This window comes from Eupeodes corollae, unplaced genomic scaffold (assembly GCF_945859685.1).
Source record: "Eupeodes corollae unplaced genomic scaffold, idEupCoro1.1 scaffold_64, whole genome shotgun sequence".
Classification (NCBI taxonomy): domain Eukaryota; kingdom Metazoa; phylum Arthropoda; class Insecta; order Diptera; family Syrphidae; genus Eupeodes; species Eupeodes corollae.
Genome location: NW_026605252.1, coordinates 29,868 through 45,808, shown reverse-complemented (window position 1 = coordinate 45,808; position 15,941 = coordinate 29,868).

Below are 15,941 nucleotides of genomic sequence, written 5' to 3'. Positions count from 1 at the left end.
GATCGATTTTGGGGGTTGGGAAGTATCAGGTGATGGTTTTGGGTGTGATTTGATTTTCGTCTAGAACATCAAAAATCCTTCAGGATGCTCCAAAATGACTCATCTATATCTATAATGATAGATCTTTATTAGGAGTATCTTTTTCTAGTACATGTCAAGTATCTATTTTGAAGTCTTGATCGATTTTGGGGGTTGGGAAGGATCAGGTGATGGTTTTGGGTGTGATTTGATTTTCGTCTAGAACATCAAAAATCCTTCAGGATGCTCCAAAATGACTTATCTATATCTATAATGATAGATCTTGATTAGGAGTATCTTTTTCTAGTACATGTCAAGTATCTACTTTGAAGTCTTGATCGATTTTGGGGGTTGGGAAGGATCAGGTGATGGTTTTGGGTGTGATTTGATTTTCGTCTAGAACATCAAAAATCCTTCAGGATGCTCCAAAATGACTCATCTATATCTATTATGATAGATCTTGATTAGGAGTATCTTTTTCTAGTACATGTCAAGTATCTATTTTGAAGTCTTGATCGATTTTGGGGGTTGGGAAGGATCAGGTGATGGTTTTGGGTGTGATTTGATTTTCGTCTAGAACATCAAAAATCCTTCAGGATGCTCCAAAATGACTCATCTATATCTATAATGATAGATCTTGATTAGGAGTATCTTTTTCTAGTACATGTCAAGTATCTATTTTGAAGTCATGATCGATTTTGGGGGTTGGGAAGGATCAGGTGATGGTTTTGGGTGTGATTTGATTTTCGTCTAGAACATCAAAAATCCTTCAGGATGCTCCAAAATGACTCATCTATATCTATAATGATAGATCTTGATTAGGAGTATCTTTTTCTAGTACATGTCAAGTATCTATTTTGAAGTCTTGATCGATTTTGGGGGTTGGGAAGGATCAGGTGATGGTTTTGGGTGTGATTTGATTTTCGTCTAGAACATCAAAGATCCTTCAGGATGCTCCAAAATGACTCATCTATATCTATAATGATAGATCTTGATTAGGAGTATCTTTTTCTAGTACATGTCAAGTATCTATTTTGAAGTCTTGATCGATTTTGGGGGTTGGGAAGGATCAGGTGATGGTTTTGGGTGTGATTTGATTTTCGTCTAGAACATCAAAAATCCTTCGGGATGCTCCAAAATGACTCATCTATATCTATAATGATAGATCTTGATTAGGAGTATCTTTTTCTAGTACATGTCAAGTATCTATTTTGAAGTCTTGATCGATTTTGGGGGTTGGGAAGGATCAGGTGATGGTTTTGGGTGTGATTTGATTTTCGTCTAGAACATCAAAAATCCTTCAGGATGCTCCAAAATGACTCATCTATATCTATAATGATAGATCTTGATTAGGAGTATCTTTTTCTAGTACATGTCAAGTATCTATTTTGAAGTCTTGATCGATTTTGGGGGTTGGGAAGGATCAGGTGATGGTTTTGGGTGTGATTTGATTTTCGTCTAGAACATTAAAAATCCTTCAGGATGCTCCAAAATGACTCATCTATATCTATAATGATAGATCTTGATTAGGAGTATCTTTTTCTGGTACAAGTCAAGTATCTATTTTGAAGTCTTGATCGATTTTGGGGGTTGGGAAGGATCAGGTGATGGTTTTGGGTGTGATTTGATTTTCGTCTAGAACATCAAAAATCCTTCAAGATGCTCCAAAATGACTCATCTATATCTATAATGATAGATCTTGATTAGGAGTATCTTTTTCTACTACATGTCAAGTATCTATTTGAAGTCTTGATCGATTTTGGGGGTTGGGAAGGATCAGGTGATGGTTTTGGGTGTGATTTGATTTTCGTCTAGAACATCAAATATCCTTCAGGATGCTCCAAAATGACTCATCTATATCTATAACGATAGATCTTGATTAGGAGTATCTTTTTCTAGTACATGTCAAGTATCTATTTTGAAGTCTTGACCGATTTTGGGGGTTGGGAAGGATCAGGTGATGGTTTTGGGTGTGATTTGATTTTCGTCTAGAACATCAAAAATCCTTCAGGATGCTCCAAAATGACTCATCTATATCTATAATGATAGATCTTGATTAGGAGTATCTTTTTCTAGTACATGTCAAGTATCTATTTTGAAGTCTTGATCGATTTTGGGGGTTGGGAAGGATCAGGTGATGGTTTTGGGTGTGATTTGATTTTCGTCTAGAACATCAAAAATCCTTCAGGATGCTCCAAAATGACTCATCTATATCTATAATGATAGATCTTGATTAGGAGTATCTTTTTCTAGTACATGTCAAGTATCTATTTTGAAGTCTTGATCGATTTTGGGGGTTGGGAAGGATCAGGTGATGGTTTTGGGTGTGATTTGATTTTCGTCTAGAACATCAAAAATCCTTCAGGATGCTCCAAAATGACTCATCTATATCTATAATGATAGATCTTGATTAGGAGTATCTTTTTCTAGTACATGTCAAGTATCTATTTTGAAGTCTTGATCGATTTTGGGGGTTGGGAAGGATCAGGTGATGGTTTTGGGTGTGATTTGATTTTCGTCTAGAACATCAAAAATCCTTCAGGATGCTCCAAAATGACTCATCTATATCTATAATGATAGATCTTGATTAGGAGTATCTTTTTCTAGTACATGTCAAGTATCTATTTTGAAGTCTTGATCGATTTTGGGGGTTGGGAAGGATCAGGTGATGGTTTTGGGTGTGATTTGATTTTCGTCTAGAACATCAAAAATCCTTCAGGATGCTCCAAAATGACTCATCTATATCTATAATGATAGATCTTGATTAGGAGTATCTTTTTCTAGTACATGTCAAGTATCTATTTTGAAGTCTTGATCGATTTTGGGGGTTGGGAAGGATCAGGTGATGGTTTTGTGTGTGATTTGATTTTCGTCTAGAACATCAAAAATCCTTCAGGATGCTCCAAAATGACTCATCTATATCTATAATGATAGATCTTGATTAGGAGTATCTTTTTCTAGTACATGTCAAGTATCTATTTTGAAGTCTTGATCGATTTTGGGGGTTGGGAAGGATCAGGTGATGGTTTTGGTTGTGATTTGATTTTCGTCTAGAACATCAAAAATCCTTCAGGATGCTCCAAAATGACTCATCTATATCTATAATGATAGATCTTGATTAGGAGTATCTTTTTCTAGTACATTTCAAGTATCTATTTTGAAGTCTTGATCGATTTTGGGGGTTGGGAAGGATCAGGTGATGGTTTTGGGTGTGATTTGATTTTCGTCTAGAACATCAAAAATCCTTCAGGATGCTCCAAAATGACTCATCTATATCTATAATGATAGATCTTGATTAGGAGTATCTTTTTCTAGTACATGTCAAGTATCTATTTTGAAGTCTTGATCGATTTTGGGGGTTGGGAAGGATCAGGTGATGGTTTTGGGTGTGATTTGATTTTCGTCTAGAACATCAAAAATCCTTCAGGATGCTCCAAAATGACTCATCTATATCTATAATGATAGATCTTGATTAGGAGTATCTTTTTCTAGTACATGTCAAGTATCTATTTTGAAGTCTTGATCGATTTTGGGGGTTGGGAAGGATCAGGTGATGGTTTTGGGTGTGATTTGATTTTCGTCTAGAACATCAAAAATCCTTCAGGATGCTCCAAAATGACTCATCTATATCTATAATGATAGATCTTGATTAGGAGTATCTTTTTCTAGTACATGTCAAGTATCTATTTTGAAGTCTTGATCGATTTTGGGGGTTGGGAAGGATCAGGTGATGGTTTTAGGTGTGATTTGATTTTCGTCTAGAACATCAAAAATCCTTCAGGATGCTCCAAAATGACTCATCTACACCTATAATGATAGATCTTGATTAGGAGTATCTTTTTATAGTACATGTCAAGTATCTATTTTGAAGTCTTGATCGATTTTGGGGGTTGGGAAGGATCAGGTGATGGTTTTGGGTGTGATTTGATTTTCGTCTAGAACATCAAAAATCCTTCAGGATGCTCCAAAATGACTCATCTATATCTATAATGATAGATCTTGATTAGGAGTATCTTTTTCTAGTACATGTCAAGTATCTATTTTGAAGTCTTGATCGATTTTGGGGGTTGGGAAGGATCAGGTGATGGTTTTGGGTGTGATTTGATTTTCGTCTAGAACATCAAAAATCCTTCAGGATGCTCCAAAATGACTCATCTATATCTATAATGATAGATCTTGATTAGGAGTATCTTTTTCTAGTACATGTCAAGTATCTATTTTGAAGTCTTGATCGATTTTGGGGGTTGGGAAGGATCAGGTGATGGTTTTGGGTGTGATTTGATTTTCGTCTAGAACATCAAAAATCCTTCAGGATGCTCCAAAATGACTCATCTATATCTATAATGATAGATCTTGATTAGGAGTATCTTTTTCTAGTACATGTCAAGTATCTACTTTGAAGTCTTGATCGATTTTGGGGGTTGGGAAGGATCAGGTGATGGTTTTGGGTGTGATTTGATTTTCGTCTAGAACATCAAAAATCCTTCAGGATGCTCCAAAATGACTCATCTATATCTATTATGATAGATCTTGATTAGGAGTATCTTTTTCTAGTACATGTCAAGTATCTATTTTGAAGTCTTGATCGATTTTGGGGGTTGGGAAGGATCAGGTGATGGTTTTGGGTGTGATTTGATTTTCGTCTAGAACATCAAAAATCCTTCAGGATGCTCCAAAATGACTCATCTATATCTATAATGATAGATCTTGATTAGGAGTATCTTTTTCTACTACATGTCAAGTATCTATTTTGAAGTCTTGATCGATTTTGGGGGTTGGGAAGGATCAGGTGATGGTTTTGGGTGTGATTTGATTTTCGTCTAGAACATCAAAAATCCTTCAGGATGCTCCAAAATGACTCATCTATATCTATAATGATAGATCTTGATTAGGAGTATCTTTTTCTAGTACATGTCAAGTATCTATTTTGAAGTCTTGATCGATTTTGGGGGTTGGGAAGGATCAGGTGATGGTTTTGGGTGTGATTTGATTTTCGTCTAGAACATCAAAAATCCTTCAGGATGCTCCAAAATGACTCATCTATATCTATAATGATAGATCTTGATTAGGAGTATCTTTTTCTAGTACATGTCAAGTATCTATTTTGAAGTCTTTGATCGATTTTGGGGGTTGGGAAGGATCAGGTGATGGTTTTGGGTGTGATTTGATTTTCGTCTAGAACATCAAAAATCCTTCAGGATGCTCCAAAATGACTCATCTATATCTATAATGATAGATCTTGATTAGGAGTATCTTTTTCTAGTACATGTCAAGTATCTATTTTGAAGTCTTGATCGATTTTGGGGGTTGGGAAGGATCAGGTGATGGTTTTGGGTGTGATTTGATTTTCGTCTAGAACATCAAAAATCCTTCAGGATGCTCCAAAATGACTCATCTATATCTATAATGATAGATCTTGATTAGGAGTATCTTTTTCTAGTACATGTCAAGTATCTATTTTGAAGTCTTGATCGATTTTGGGGGTTGGGAAGGATCAGGTGATGGTTTTGGGTGTGATTTTATTTTCGTCTAGAACATCAAAAATCCTTCAGGATACTCCAAAATGACTCATCTATATCTATAATGATAGATCTTGATTAGGAGTATCTTTTTCTAGTACATGTCAAGTATCTATTTTGAAGTCTTGATCGATTTTGGGGGTTGGGAAGGATCAGGTGATGGTTTTGGGTGTGATTTGATTTTCGTCTAGAACATCAAAAATCCTTCAGGATGCTCCAAAATGACTCATCTATATCTATAATGATAGATCTTGATTAGGAGTATCTTTTTCTAGTACATGTCAAGTATCTATTTTGAATATGATTTAAAATCATGAAAATAATATTTTTATTTTTAAAATCATTAAATGAAAATAAAAATAAAAATGAACCAGCATAGTGTTCAAATATGCGTTTCGCCCCGGTGCAATGGTTGGGCTCATCAGAAGATGACCATTGCACTTTGTCTTGACGCATATTTTCTCGAATAAATCGAGATTCCATATAATATGAGCTACAAAGAGCTACTGCGAATTATATGGTTGCTACAAGTCTTCATAGAAGATAAATTGTAGCTGTTTTTATTTCCTTGCTAAGGGATTTAAGAAGATGAAATGTTAACAGTCGAACTGTTTGTTCCGAACACCAATTATTTTAATAAATATGATTTAAAATCATGAAAATAATATTTTTATTTTTAAAATCATTAAATGAAAATAAAAATAAAAATGAACCAGCATAGTGTTCAAATATGCGTTTCGAACCGGTGCAATGGTTGGGCTCATCAGAAGATGACCATTGCACTTTGTCTTGACGCATATTTTCTCGAATAAATCGAGATTCCATATAATATGAGCTACAAAGAGCTACTGCGAATTATATGGTTGCTACAAGTCTTCATAGAAGATAAATTGTAGCTGTTTTTATTTCCTTGCTAAGGGATTTAAGAAGATGAAATGCACCGGGGCGAAACGCATATTTGAACACTATGCTGGTTCATTTTTATTTTTATTTTCATTTAATGATTTTAAAAATAAAAATATTATTTTCATGATTTTAAATCATATTTATTAAAATAATTGGTGTTCGGAACAAACAGTTCGACTGTTAACATTTCATCTTCTTAAATCCCTTAGCAAGGAAATAAAAACAGCTACAATTTATCTTCTATGAAGACTTGTAGCAACCATATAATTCGCAGTAGCTCTTTGTAGCTCATATTATATGGAATCTCGATTTATTCGAGAAAATATGCGTCAAGACAAAGTGCAATGGTCATCTTCTGATGAGCCCAACCATTGCACCGGGGCGAAACGCATATTTGAACACAATGCTGGTTCATTTTTATTTTTATTTTCATTTAATGATTTTAAAAATAAAAATATTATTTTCATGATTTTAAATCATATTTATTAAAATAATTGGTGTTCGGAACAAACAGTTCGACTGTTAACATTTCATCTATTTTGAAGTCTTGACCGATTTTGGGGGTTGGGAAGGATCAGGTGATGGTTTTGGGTGTGATTTGATTTTCGTCTAGAACATCAAAAATCCTTCAGGATGCTCCAAAATGACTCATCTATATCTATAATGATAGATCTTGATTAGGAGTATCTTTTTCTAGTACATGTCAAGTATCTATTTTGAAGTCTTGATCGATTTTGGGGGTTGGGAAGGATCAGGTGATGGTTTTGGGTGTGATTTGATTTTCGTCTAGAACATCAAAAATCCTTCAGGATGCTCCAAAATGACTCATCTATATCTATAATGATAGATCTTGATTAGGAGTATCTTTTTCTACTACATGTCAAGTATCTATTTTGAAGTCTTGATCGATTTTGGGGGTTGGGAAGGATCAGGTGATGGTTTTGGGTGTGATTTGATTTTCGTCTAGAACATCAAAAATCCTTTAGGATGCTCCAAAATGACTCATCTATATCTATAATGATAGATCTTGATTAGGAGTATCTTTTTCTAGTACATGTCAAGTATCTATTTTGAAGTCTTGATCGATTTTGGGGGTTGGGAAGGATCAGGTGATGGTTTTGGGTGTGATTTGATTTTCGTCTAGAACATCAAAAATCCTTCAGGATGTTCCAAAATGACTCATCTATATCTATAAAAATAGATCTTGATTAGGAGTATCTTTTTCTAGTACATGTCAAGTATCTATTTTGAAGTCTTGATCGATTTTGGGGGTTGGGAAGGATCAGGTGATGGTTTTGGGTGTGATTTGATTTTCGTCTAGAACATCAAAAATCCTTCAGGATGCTCCAAAATGACTCATCTATATTTATAATGATAGATCTTGATTAGGAGTATCTTTTTCTAGTACATGTCAAGTATCTATTTTGAAGTCTTGATCAATTTTGGGGGTTGGGAAGGATCAGGTGATGGTTTTGGGTGTGATTTGATTTTCGTCTAGAACATCAAAAATCCTTCAGGATGCTCCAAAATGACTCATCTATATCTATAATGATAGATCTTGATTAGGAGTATCTTTTTCTAGTACATGTCAAGTATCTATTTTGAAGTCTTGATCGATTTTGGGGGTTGGGAAGGATCAGGTGATGGTTTTGGGTGTGATTTGATTTTCGTCTAGAACATCAAAAATCCTTCAGGATGCTCCAAAATGACTCATCTATATCTATAATGATAGATCTTGATTAAGAGTATCTTTTTCTAGTACATGTCAAGTATCTATTTTGAAGTCTTGATCGATTTTGGGGGTTGGGAAGGATCAGGTGATGGTTTTGGGTGTGATTTGATTTTCGTCTAGAACATCAAAAATCCTTCAGGATGCTCCAAAATGACTCATCTATATCTATAATGATAGATCTTGATTAGGAGTATCTTTTTCTAGTACATGTCAAGTATCTATTTTGAAGTCTTGATCGATTTTGGGGGTTGGGAAGGATCAGGTGATGGTTTTGGGTGTGATTTGATTTTCGTCTAGAACATCAAAAATCCTTCAGGATGCTCCAAAATGACTCATCTATATCTATAATGATAGATCTTGATTAGGAGTATCTTTTTCTAGTACATGTCAAGTATCTATTTTGAAGTCTTGATCGATTTTGGGGGTTGGGAAGGATCAGGTGATGGTTTTGGGTGTGATTTGATTTTCGTCTAGAACATCAAAAATCCTTCAGGATGCTCCAAAATGACTCATCTATATCTATAATGATAGATCTTGATTAGGAGTATCTTTTTCTAGTACATGTCAAGTATCTATTTTGAAGTCTTGATCGATTTTGGGGGTTGGGAAGGATCAGGTGATGGTTTTGGGTGTGATTTGATTTTCGTCTAGAACATCAAAAATCCTTCAGGATGCTCCAAAATGACTCATCTATATCTATAATGATAGATCTTGATTAGGAGTATCTTTTTCTAGTACATGTCAAGTATCTATTTTGAAGTCTTGATCGATTTTGGGGGTTGGGAAGGATCAGGTGATGGTTTTGGGTGTGATTTGATTTTCGTCTAGAACATCAAAAATCCTTCAGGATGCTCCAAAATGACTCATCTATATCTATAATGATAGATCTTGATTAGGAGTATCTTTTTCTAGTACATGTCAAGTATCTATTTTGAAGTCTTGATCGATTTTGGGGGTTGGGAAGGATCAGGTGATGGTTTTGGGTGTGATTTGATTTTCGTCTAGAACATCAAAAATCCTTCAGGATGCTCCAAAATGACTCATCTATATCTATAATGATAGATCTTGATTAGGAGTATCTTTTTCTAGTACATGTCAAGTATCTATTTTGAAGTCTTGATCGATTTTGGGGGTTGGGAAGGATCAGGTGATGGTTTTGGGTGTGATTTGATTTTCGTCTAGAACATCAAAAATCCTTCAGGATGTTCCAAAATGACTCATCTATATCTATAATGATAGATCTTGATTAGGAGTATCTTTTTCTAGTACATGTCAAGTATCTATTTTGAAGTCTTGATCGATTTTGGGGGTTGGGAAGGATCAGGTGATGGTTTTGGGTGTGATTTGATTTTCGTCTAGAACATCAAAAATCCTTCAGGATGCTCCAAAATGACTCATCTATATCTATAATGATAGATCTTGATTAGGAGTATCTTTTTCTAGTACATGTCAAGTATCTATTTTGAAGTCTTGATCGATTTTGGGGGTTGGGAAGGATCAGGTGATGGTTTTGGGTGTGATTTGATTTTCGTCTAGAACATCAAAAATCCTTCAGGATGCTCCAAAATGATTCATCTATATCTATAATGATAGATCTTGATTAGGAGTATCTTTTTCTAGTACATGTCAAGTATCTATTTTGAAGTCTTGAACGATTTTGGGGGTTGGGAAGGATCAGGTGATGGTTTTGGGTGTGATTTGATTTTCGTCTAGAACATCAAAAATCCTTCAGGATGCTCCAAAATGACTCATCTATATCTATAATGATAGATCTTGATTAGGAGTATCTTTTTCTAGTACATGTCAAGTATCTATTTTGAAGTCTTGATCGATTTTGGGGGTTGGGAAGGATCATGTGATGGTTTTGGGTGTGATTTGATTTTCGTCTAGAACATCAAAAATCCTTCAGGATGCTCCAAAATGACTCATCTATATCTATAAAGATAGATCTTGATTAGGAGTATCTTTTTCTAGTACATGTCAAGCATCTATTTTGAAGTCTTGATCGATTTTGGGGGTTGGGAAGGATCAGGTGATGGTTTTGGGTGTGATTTGATTTTCGTCTAGAACATCAAAAATCCTTCAGGATGCTCCAAAATGACTCATCTATATCTATAATGATAGATCTTGATTAGGAGTATCTTTTTCTAGTACATGTCAAGTATCTATTTTGAAGTCTTGATCGATTTTGGGGGTTGGGAAGGATCAGGTGATGGTTTTGGGTGTGATTTGATTTTCGTCTAGAACATCAAAAATCCTTCAGGATGCTCCAAAATGACTCATCTATATCTATAATGATAGATCTTGATTAGGATTATCTTTTTCTAGTACATGTCAAGTATCTATTTTGAAGTCTTGATCGATTTTGGGGGTTGGGAAGGATCAGGTGATGGTTTTGGGTGTGATTTGATTTTCGTCTAGAACATCAAATATCCTTCAGGATGCTCCAAAATGACTCATCTATATCTATAATGATAGATCTTAATTAGGAGTATCTTTTTCTAGTACATGTCAAGTATCTATTTTGAAGTCTTGATCGATTTTGGGGGTTGGGAAGGATCAGGTGATGGTTTTGGGTGTGATGTGATTTTCGTCTAGAACATCAAAAATCCTTCAGGATGCTCCAAAATGACTCATCTATATCTATAATGATAGATCTTGATTAGGAGTATCTTTTTCTAGTACATGTCAAGTATCTATTTTGAAGTCTTGATCGATTTTGGGGGTTGGGAAGGATCAGGTGATGGTTTTGGGTGTGATTTGATTTTCGTCTAGAACATCAAAAATCCTTCAGGATGCTCCAAAATGACTCATCTATATCTATAATGATAGATCTTGATTAGGAGTATCTTTTTCTAGTACATGTCAAGTATCTATTTTGAAGTCTTGATCGATTTTGGGGGTTGGGAAGGATCAGGTGATGGTTTTGGGTGTGATTTGATTTTCGTCTAGAACATCAAAAATCCTTCAGGATGCTCCAAAATGACTCATCTATATCTATAATGATAGATCTTGATTAGGAGTATCTTTTTCTAGTACATGTCAAGTATCTATTTTGAAGTCTTGATCGATTTTGGGGGTTGGGAAGGATCAGGTGATGGTTTTGGGTGTGATTTGATTTTCGTCTAGAACATCAAAAATCCTTCAGGATGCTCCAAAATGACTCATCTATATCTATAATGATAGATCTTGATTAGGAGTATCTTTTTCTAGTACATGTCAAGTATCTATTTTGAAGTCTTGATCGATTTTGGGGGTTGGGAAGGATCAGGTGATGGTTTTGGGTGTGATTTGATTTTCGTCTAGAACATCAAAAATCCTTCAGGATGCTCCAAAATGACTCATCTATATCTATAATGATAGATCTTGATTAGGAGTATCTTTTTCTAGTACATGTCAAGTATCTATTTTGAAGTCTTGATCGATTTTGGGGGTTGGGAAGGATCAGGTGATGGTTTTGGGTGTGATTTGATTTTCGTCTAGAACATCAAAAATCCTTCAGGATGCTCCAAAATGACTCATCTATATCTATAATGATAGATCTTGATTAGGAGTATCTTTTTCTAGTACATGTCAAGTATCTATTTTGAAGTCTTGATCGATTTTGGGGGTTGGGAAGGATCAGGTGATGGTTTTGGGTGTGATTTGATTTTCGTCTAGAACATCAAAAATCCTTCAGGATGCTCCAAAATGACTCATCTATATCTATAATGATAGATCTTGATTAGGAGTATCTTTTTCTAGTACATGTCAAGTATCTATTTTGAAGTCTTGATCGATTTTGGGGGTTGGGAAGGATCAGGTGATGGTTTTGGGTGTGATTTGATTTTCGTCTAGAACATCAAAAATCCTTCAGGATGCTCCAAAATGACTCATCTATATCTATAATGATAGATCTTGATTAGGAGTATCTTTTTCTAGTACATGTCAAGTATCTATTTTGAAGTCTTGATCGATTTTGGGGGTTGGGAAGGATCAGGTGATGGTTTTGGGTGTGATTTGATTTTCGTCTAGAACATCAAAAATCCTTCAGGATGCTCCAAAATGACTCATCTATATCTATAATGATAGATCTTGATTAGGAGTATCTTTTTCTAGTACATGTCAAGTATCTATTTTGAAGTCTTGATCGATTTTGGGGGTTGGGAAGGATCAGGTGATGGTTTTGGGTGTGATTTGATTTTCGTCTAGAACATCAAAAATCCTTCAGGATGCTCCAAAATGACTCATCTATATCTATAATGATAGATCTTGATTAGGAGTATCTTTTTCTAGTACATGTCAAGTATCTATTTTGAAGTCTTGATCGATTTTGGGGGTTGGGAAGGATCAGGTGATGGTTTTGGGTGTGATTTGATTTTCGTCTAGAACATCAAATATCCTTCAGGATGCTCCAAAATGACTCATCTATATCTATAATGATAGATCTTAATTAGGAGTATCTTTTTCTAGTACATGTCAAGTATCTATTTTGAAGTCTTGATCGATTTTGGGGGTTGGGAAGGATCAGGTGATGGTTTTGGGTGTGATGTGATTTTCGTCTAGAACATCAAAAATCCTTCAGGATGCTCCAAAATGACTCATCTATATCTATAATGATAGATCTTGATTAGGAGTATCTTTTTCTAGTACATGTCAAGTATCTATTTTGAAGTCTTGATCGATTTTGGGGGTTGGGAAGGATCAGGTGATGGTTTTGGGTGTGATTTGATTTTCGTCTAGAACATCAAAAATCCTTCAGGATGCTCCAAAATGACTCATCTATATCTATAATGATAGATCTTGATTAGGAGTATCTTTTTCTAGTACATGTCAAGTATCTATTTTGAAGTCTTGATCGATTTTGGGGGTTGGGAAGGATCAGGTGATGGTTTTGGGTGTGATTTGATTTTCGTCTAGAACATCAAAAATCCTTCAGGATGCTCCAAAATGACTCATCTATATCTATAATGATAGATCTTGATTAGGAGTATCTTTTTCTAGTACATGTCAAGTATCTATTTTGAAGTCTTGATCGATTTTGGGGGTTGGGAAGGATCAGGTGATGGTTTTGGGTGTGATTTGATTTTCGTCTAGAACATCAAAAATCCTTCAGGATGCTCCAAAATGACTCATCTATATCTATAATGATAGATCTTGATTAGGAGTATCTTTTTCTAGTACATGTCAAGTATCTATTTTGAAGTCTTGATCGATTTTGGGGGTTGAGAAGGATCAGGTGATGGTTTTGGGTGTGATTTGATTTTCGTCTAGAACATCAAAAATCCTTCAGGATGCTCCAAAATGACTCATCTATATCTATAATGATAGATCTTGATTAGGAGTATCTTTTTCTAGTACATGTCAAGTATCTATTTTGAAGTCTTGATCGATTTTGGGGGTTGGGAAGGATCAGGTGATGGTTTTGGGTGTGATTTGATTTTCGTCTAGAACATCAAAAATCCTTCAGGATGCTCCAAAATGACTCATCTATATCTATAATGATAGATCTTGATTAGGAGTATCTTTTTCTAGTACATGTCAAGTATCTATTTTGAAGTCTTGATCGATTTTGGGGGTTGGGAAGGATCAGGTGATGGTTTTGGGTGTGATTTGATTTTCGTCTAGAACATCAAAAATCCTTCAGGATGCTCCAAAATGACTCATCTATATCTAAAATGATAGATCTTGATTAGGAGTATCTTTTTCTAGTACATGTTAAGTATCTATTTTGAAGTCTTGATCGATTTTGGGGGTTGGGAAGGATCAGGTGATGGTTTTGGGTGTGATTTGATTTTCGTCTAGAACATCAAAAATCCTTCAGGATGCTCCAAAATGACTCATCTATACCTATAATGATAGATCTTGATTAGGAGTATCTTTTTCTAGTACATGTCAAGTATCTATTTTGAAGTCTTGATCGATTTTGGGGGTTGGGAAGGATCAGGTGATGGTTTTGGGTGTGATTTGATTTTCGTCTAGAACATCAAAAATCCTTCAGGATGCTCCAAAATGACTCATCTATATCTATAATGATAGATCTTGATTAGGAGTATCTTTTTCTAGTACATGTCAAGTATCTATTTTGAAGTCTTGATCGATTTTGGGGGTTGGGAAGGATCAGGTGATGGTTTTGGGTGTGATTTGATTTTCGTCTAGAACATCAAAAATCCTTCAGGATGCTCCAAAATGATTCATCTATATCTATAATGATAGATCTTGATTAGGAGTATCTTTTTCTAGTACATGTCAAGTATCTATTTTGAAGTCTTGATCGATTTTGGGGGTTGGGAAGGATCAGGTGATGGTTTTGGGTGTGATTTGATTTTCGTCTAGAACATCAAAAATCCTTCAGGATGCTCCAAAATGACTCATCTATATCTATAATGATAGATCTTGATTAGGAGTATCTTTTTCTAGTACATGTCAAGTATCTATTTTGAAGTCTTGATCGATTTTGGGGGTTGGGAAGGATCAGGTGATGGTTTTGGGTGTGATTTGATTTTCGTCTAGAACATCAAAAATCCTTCAGGATGCTCCAAAATGACTCATCTATATCTATAATGATAGATCTTGATTAGGAGTATCTTTTTCTAGTACATGTCAAGTATCTATTTTGAAGTTTTGATCGATTTTGGGGGTTGGGAAGGATCAGGTGATGGTTTTGGGTGTGATTTGATTTTCGTCTAGAACATCAAAAATCCTTCAGGATGCTCCAAAATGACTCATCTATATCTATAATGATAGATCTTGATTAGGAGTATCTTTTTCTAGTACATGTCAAGTATCTATTTTGAAGTCTTGATCGATTTTGGGGGTTGGGAAGGATCAGGTGATGGTTTTGGGTGTGATTTGATTTTCGTCTAGAACATCAAAAATCCTTCAGGATGCTCCAAAATGACTCATCTATATCTATAATGATAGATCTTGATTAGGAGTATCTTTTTCTAGTACATGTCAAGTATCTATTTTGAAGTCTTGATCGATTTTGGGGGTTGGGAAGGATCAGGTGATGGTTTTGAGTGTGATTTGATTTTCGTCTAGAACATCAAAAATCCTTCAGGATGCTCCAAAATGACTCATCTATATCTATAATGATAGATCTTGATTAGGAGTATCTTTTTCTAGTACATGTCAAGTATCTATTTTGAAGTCTTGATCGATTTTGGGGGTTGGGAAGGATCAGGTGATGGTTTTGGGTGTGATTTGATTTTCGTCTAGAACATCAAAAATCCTTCAGGATGCTCCAAAATGACTCATCTATATCTATAATGATAGATCTTGATTAGGAGTATCTTTTTCTAGTACATGTCAAGTATCTATTTTGAAGTCTTGATCGATTTTGGGGGTTGGGAAGGATCAGGTGATGGTTTTGGGTGTGATTTGATTTTCGTCTAGAACATCAAAAATCCTTCAGGATGCTCCAAAATGACTCATCTATATCTATAATGATAGATCTTGATTAGGAGTATCTTTTTCTAGTACATGTCAAGTATCTATTTTGAAGTCTTGATCGATTTTGGGGGTTGGGAAGGATTAGGTGATGGTTTTGGGTGTGATTTGATTTTCGTCTAGAACATCAAAAATCCTTCAGGATGCTCCAAAATGACTCATCTATATCTATAATGATAGATCTTGATTAGGAGTATCTTTTTCTAGTACATGTCAAGTATCTATTTTGAAGTCTTGATCGATTTTGGGGGTTGGGAAGGATCAGGTGATGGTTTTGGGTGTGATTTGATTTTCGTCTAGAACATCAAAAATCCTTCAGGTTGCTCCAAAATGAC